Genomic DNA, 7,332 nt, shown 5'->3' with positions numbered 1-7,332 from the left:
TTTTTTTTTGTTCTTTTGTTTTCTGGTTTTAATCTTTTCTTTTATTTACTTTATTTGTTTCTGTTTCCCTTTTCTTATTTAATAGTTTATAGTTTTTAGAAAAAGTGAAACTCACCCCTCAATTAGATTTGTAAAGTCAACTGTTCTCACAAAAAGTTTGGGACAAAAGTAAAGTACCTTGTATTCTCTATTAATTAAAAAGACATTTAAGTTATCGTTTCGGTCATTGTTTTATTTATTTTAGTGCCTCTAATTATTTTATAATGATGTGGATCCTCCACCATAATTACTTATGATTTATCCGACACAACCCGATCAATTTAGTTTTAATATTTGAAAACCTTTGTTGTTTGCCTATTTTTGATTTGAATTTCGAATCAGTTTTGAACTAACGCGAGATTAACAACAGTAACAGTGGTGACGTGGCATCGTTAACGTGGGATTACTGTAGTCTAATTATCCGGGCGTCACAATTCTCCTCCACTACAAGAAATCTCGTCCCGAGATTTAAGAGGGGAGTAAAGGGGGGGGGTTCTGGTTATTCTAATGGATCTTCTTGAAGAAGTTAATCCCTTTCGTTGATGTCTTCAATTCTTTATTCCAAAGCATCATGATGAAGTTGTCGTCCTTTCTCCGGGGAACTCCATCGTACTTACGAATAGGTAAGGGGCAGCTCTACAATGATAGGAGGTTATAAGGGAAATTTATCTGGGGTATCCCAAGAATGAACATATGAGTATCTCTCGAGTTGAACAAATTACACCTATCGAGAGCAAAGTAAGGTGGTATCATGGGAAGTTTCGAGCAGGCAGGCGATCGTTCGATGCCTGGAACAGGGCGTGAAAAGGGGTTCAAAGCAATGGGAATAAGTATTGTGTTTGATACCAGAATAGATCAACAGGCAAGTGGCCCGTGAATTACATACAAAGTCAAGCACGAGGAATAACTTTGACAACAGGGTGTATAGGAGAGTCAGGTTTCGATCTTGTGAAACTGTGGGTTATGGGCCCACCATGTGGTTCCTCTTTTTTTTTATAATAGGAGCAGTGACATCTTGCACGGTCATGATAGCAAGGCATGTCAGGGAGTACCATGTCAGCTATGTCGGCAACAACGTTGGTACCAAGGGCGAGGGATGAAGAGAACCATTTTCCTGCTCGTTGAAACGAGGCGGACCAATAGGCAAGGTTCCCGTCCATCGGTGGTTACCGGAATGTCATCAACAATAGTAACAAGGTCTTACTGAGAGAGTTGTACATCGAGGTGTTTGCACAAGCAGTGGATTATTACTGCTTATATCATATAGATCATAGAAAAGGTTTAAACAAACCAATGGAAGGAAAATATGATCATCAGATTAAACAGAACAATGGAAAGGAAAATATGTTTAAACACATATTTCGAGGTATATCCTTCCCAAGGACAAGCAGAGCAAGATATCCATGACAGGATATAAAGTAGAAAACCATTTAGGTAAGGGGGGAGGAATCTCATGATATTACTCATACAACGGTGTTAGGATAATTGATAATTAAAATATAGCATCGTGCTTCAAACGTGCCTGTTGAAAATCGGAGTACCATTGACATGCTTCGAGATAGCAGTGACATGGTCTTCAGGTGAAGATCAGACTTTGGAAACACGAAGGATCCATCAAGAATAACTTGTAGAATAAGTCTTACAATTTCCTCATGGATGAATGGGTAACCTTGCTGAACAGGAATCTATAATGATAGGTCCTCCAGCCGGGGGGGGGGGTGCTAGGCATGACATCATGTTACCGGGTCATCAAAGGATCAACGTCATAACTCTTGGAAAGTTGTCCCAACCATCATATCTGACCGAGATTCAGATCCGATTGGTGTCAGGATACCTGAGACTCAGGATGTCCGAGAAGAAAAGGCGCAACACAAATCATTGAAATGGCATTGCAAGCTTCTCGGGAAATGAACTATGGGAGCGGGTTTCTGAAGCAATAGTTCACCATTAAACCAAGGAGAGGGCAAGGAGGTGTCTGGTGAACTCAACGGCAATTCACCGATATTCCCAAAAGATGGATTTCCACCATTAAGTGAACAAGGAGATAACATTTGTCAGATCAAATGATATAAGGAAGTATGCTCGAGGAAAACATACACAATTAAACATTGGTTGAAAGGTGCGCCCGAAATGTGGATTGGGTTGCACGACCAATGTCAGAATGGTGATTCAATTAGCGAAGGACTTAGAATGAACTATCGATCATTAACTTCAAAGCAATAGGGTTGCTAGAAGTGCATAATCCAAACAACACCGTTCACTTGTGGGTACCCCGGTTGGAATCAACACGAGGACCAAGAAAGAATGGTGATGGTGAGAAGTATCATTATAGCAAGAATTCTTAAGAGGTGGAGCAATCCTCACAACATTCTTAACATCAAAGATGGTAATACTCCGCGGTAGAATATAACATAAGTTGGATAGCAAGGAACTCAAGGTACAACACAATACAGGAACAAGTTTTGTGTTGGAGGGAATGCAATAATGTTGTCGCTGATAACACCAATCATCGAGGGCAAGGATGGTATTTCTCATCATGGTTTCAATAGATCTCTTGGAAGAGCTCAGAATGTTGATGATATTCACGACACATTTGTCGCGAGAGTTCATGAAGATGTAATCGATCGGTGATGACATCAAGTCAAAGTAATGATAAAGTGAAAGGTTATTGGAACCAAGGGTACGACACAAACTCGAAACCAAGCTTGTTGTTCAAGGCGAAATGATATGACGATGATGATCGACGTAAGGTTAGTTCATCGTTGAAAATTGTGCTCCGGGAAGAAGGACCGGGTAGCACAGTTAAAATTAGCTCGATAATGATATAGCCGATCAGGCTAGGAATGACTTGAAGGATTAATAAATTTGTAAGCAATGATGGGTTCAAATACTTGTTGAATCGCAATGCGAACTCGATTCAGTTATCGGTGTCTTTGAGTGTATAATAACTCAGAGCCCGTGAAAAATTGGAATCAGTGGAAAGGTAGCACTTGATGAAGAACTCATAAGAAGTTATGCAGTTCCATGATAATCTTGAGATACCAGGGGGTAATACTCGACACAAGATCAAAGTAAAGATTGGACGGGTGTATTAATCCATAGAAGACAATTGTTTTAACTTGTCCGAGAAATGGAATCAAGGAAGAACAATCATGGTCGGAACCACGGTTGCAAGGGATCAATTCACAGATACCATATGTTAGTTATCAAGGAAATAGTTATTATTACAAGAAGCTTCCATGATAGTATATACATCGCGTCCATGGGCATGAACACAAGGTTCGAGGTCGACTCCCACTTCTCCAAAGCATAACCTTACATTCACTTCTCGTTTCGATAATGGCATTAGTGTTGAAAGTTATACCTGGTGAAATACCAGATGAGTATGACCCGTGAAAACTTCCGAGTTCACACATAGTAAGGAAGGCATAGGTTCAACCCATCAGGGCGTCTTACGAACATATACCACAAACTTCGGGGTAAATAATACAAGCTCGAAAGTAGAGCATTGTTCAAAAGCAGATGATACAATTTACCAAGGCATTATATACCCATGGAAAGGCTCTCAAGGTTATTCAATATGAAGGACACTGTCGGATAAAATCCAACAAAGGAACCGATGGTCCACAAGGGATCTGAGGCGAGCACCGGTACTCAACCAGAGGAAGAAGAATGCACGGGCATCATATTATAGAACATCGGAATGATTCGATGCTTAGATAATAAAGGAATTTCGATTTCCAAAACAAAGGATCAGAAGCAGTCGCTCTGATCAAGGATGGATAAGTTGGATATACCAGAGGCACAATTGACGACAAATAGTTTGGTCGAGAACCAGCTCATGTTCAAAAATGATGTCTGAGCCGGAAGGATAATTTAGAAGGGTTGATAGATGATTGTGTGCATTCGCACACATGCTGAATCAATAGGATCAAAATGACGATGCCTAAGGATACTAACAAATATTGCCAGACATATGGGAAGCATCCATAATGCAAGCAGACAAGTATTGCAGAGCAATAAGCTATTAAGGATTTTTGGAGGATCAAATAGTATTTCGAAGACCATTGTGAAACACATGAACAACTGGGGGATGAGCGGATACTCGATAAGTGCGAGAATTATCCATAGGGGTATTCAGGTGACAAGGAACAGCAAGGCGATAAGCTCAAAGGATTATCGAGACAACGACGAGTGTTTCGAGGTATCTGGTAATAACAAGACCAACTGGGGACGAATGTAAGAATAACAACAGCAAGTAGTTATCCATAAGGGTTGACGGTGGAAGGGGAATTGCAAATGCGATGAACATAAGTTCTCGGGTTAACAACGGAGAGTATCTTCAGGGTCTTCACGTGCCGCAGACGATCATCATTAATAAGGGGCTCTCCGGGTGAAAGTGATAACGAGATCCTAATGTTAGATTTAGCAAAAATCATTTAACCCGAATAGAAGAGAAATAAGAGTCCCAGAGTATAGGTCGAGGAATAAAAGATCCTAATACCACCCAATGGCGACGTGGGCCCGTAAGGCACACAGCCAAGTTAGTAAAAGTTTTGCAATGGCTAGACTCAACTTCGGCCAAGGAGTTGGAAAGGGGATTCCTACAGGCAGTCGGCTCTGATACCAACTTGTGACGCCCCCGATTCAATCGTACACTAATCATGCACGCAAATATGTACGATCAAGATCAGGGACTCACGGGAAGATATCACAACACAACTCTACAAATAAAATAAGTCATACAAGCATCATAATACAAGCCAGGGGCCTCGAGGGCTCGAATACAAGTGCTCGATCATAGACGAGTCAGCGGAAGCAACAATATCTGAGTACAGACATAAGTTAAACAAGTTTGCCTTAAGAAGGCTAGCACAAACTGGGATACAGATCGAAAGAGGCGCAGGCCTCCTGCCTGGGATCCTCCTAAACTACTCCAGGTCGTCCTCAGCGGGCAGCACGTAGTAGTAGGCACCTCCAGAGTAGTAGGGGTCGTCGTCGACGGTGGCGTCTGGCTCCTGGACTCCAGCATCTGGTTGCGACAACCAGAAAGGAAGGAAAAGGGGAAAGGGGGGGGAGAAAGCAACCGTGAGTACTCATCCAAAGTACTCGCAAGCAAGGAACTACACTACATATGCATGGGTATATGTGTAAAGGGCCATATCAGTGGACTGAACTGCAGAATGCCAGAATAAGAGGGGGATAGCTAGTCTTATCGAAGACTATGCTTCTGGTCACCTTCGTCTTGCAACAGGCAGAAGAGGGTAGGTCGAAGTCCTCCAAGTAGCATCTCCAAGTAACATCTCATAGCATAATCCTACCCGGCGATCCCCTCCTCATATCCCTGAGGTAGAGCGACCACCGGTTGTATCTGGCACTTGGAAGGGTGTGTTTTATTAAGTATCCGGTTCTAGTTGTCATAAGGTCAAGGTACAACTCCAAGTCGTCCTGTTACCGAAGATCACGGCTATTCGAATAGATTAACTTCCCTGCAGGGGTGCACCACATAACCCAACACGCTTGATCCCATTTGGCCGGACACACTTCCCTGGGTCATGCCCGGCCGCGGAAGATCAACACGTCGCAGCCCCACCTAGGCACAACAGAGAGGCCAGCACGCCGGTCTAAACCTAAGCGCACAGGGGTCTGGGCCCATCGCCCATAGCACACCTGCACGTTGCGAGGGCGGCCGAAAGCAGACCTAGCCTAGTGGCTTTCCAGTCCAATTCGGCGCGCGCCGCTCCGTCGCTGACGTCTGAAGTGCTTCGGCTGATACCACGACGTCGGGATACCCATAACTACTCCCACGTAGATGGTTAGTGCGTATAGGCTCGTAGCCGACTCAGATCAAATACCAAGATCTCGTTAAGCGTGTTAAGTATCCGTGAACGCCGAACAGGGCCAGGCCCACCTGTCTCCTAGGTGGTCTCAACCTGCCCTGTCGCTCCGCCACAAAGTAACAGTCGAGGGCCGTCGGGAACCCAGGCCCACCTCTACCGGGATGGAGCCACCTGTCCTTTCAGCCCCCTCGTCAGAATCACTTGCGGGTACTCAATGAGCTGACCCGACTTTGGTCACCATCTGAATAGTATGTATGTATGTATAGTATATACCCGTGATCACCTCCCAAGTGATCACGGCCCGTTAGTATAGCAAGGCAGACTGACAAGAATGTAGGGCCAATGATGATAAACTAGCATCCTATACTAAGCAGTTAGGATTGCAGGTAAGGTATCAACAGATGTAGCGACAATGTCAGGCTATGCATCAGAATAGGATTAATGAAAGCAGTAACATGCTACACTACTCTAATGCAAGCAGTATAGAGGAGAATAGGCGATATCTGGTGATCAAGGGGGGGGGGCTTGCCTGGTTGCTCTGGCAAGAGAGAGGGGTCGTCAACTCCGTAGTCGATCTGGGCAGCAGCAGCGTCGGTCTCGTAGTCTACCGGAGAGAAGAGGGGGAAGAAATAATGAATACAGAGCAAACAAAGCATCACAAAATATAACAAGGCAATACGCGATGTTCGGTGTGCCCTAAGGCGATAGTAGGTGATACCGGTGAAGGGGGGGAAAACATCCGGGAAAGTATTCCCGGTGTTTCGTGTTTTCTGACAGATGAACCGGAGGGGGAAAGTTGCGAGTTTGATATGATAGGGGGGTGTGGTGGACGAACGGGCTGCGTATCCGGATTCGTCTCGACGTTCTGAGCAACTTTCATGTTGAAAATAATTTAATCCGAGTTACGGATTAAAAGATATGATTTTCTAAAGATTTTATTAATTTCTGGAATTTAATTAATTATTTAATTAATTCGAAAAAAGGATTTATGACGTCAGCATGATGTCATGCTGACGTCAGCAGTCAACAGAGTTGACTTGGTCAACCTGACATGTGGGTCCCGCATGTCATACACTGCTTTAATTAACTAACAATTAATTAGCTTAATTAGTGATTAGGTTAACCTAATTATAATTAATTAACTTAATTAATTCCTTAATTAATTAATTAATTAATTAATTAATTTTATTATTATTATTATTATTTATTTTGATATTCCTTTTTTTTTACTGACAGTAGCACTGGGCCACTGGACAATGTCCAGCCGGACACGTCCAGGGCAGCACCACACATGGCCGGACAATGTCCAGGCCACACCCTTTGGCGCGCCGGACATGTTCGGGCTGGGCGGGGCACGCACGCAGCCAGCGGCCATGGCCGAACCGGTCGGTGCGGTAGCCGCTAGGGTGCCGAAGGGGGTGAAGGGGGCTGTTGGGCGGAGGCAGGCGAGGTG

The sequence above is a fragment of the Triticum dicoccoides genome, chromosome 5A (genome assembly GCF_002162155.2).
Source record: "Triticum dicoccoides isolate Atlit2015 ecotype Zavitan chromosome 5A, WEW_v2.0, whole genome shotgun sequence".
NCBI lineage: Eukaryota > Viridiplantae > Streptophyta > Magnoliopsida > Poales > Poaceae > Triticum > Triticum dicoccoides.
Note: the sequence above shows the minus strand (reverse complement) of the source record.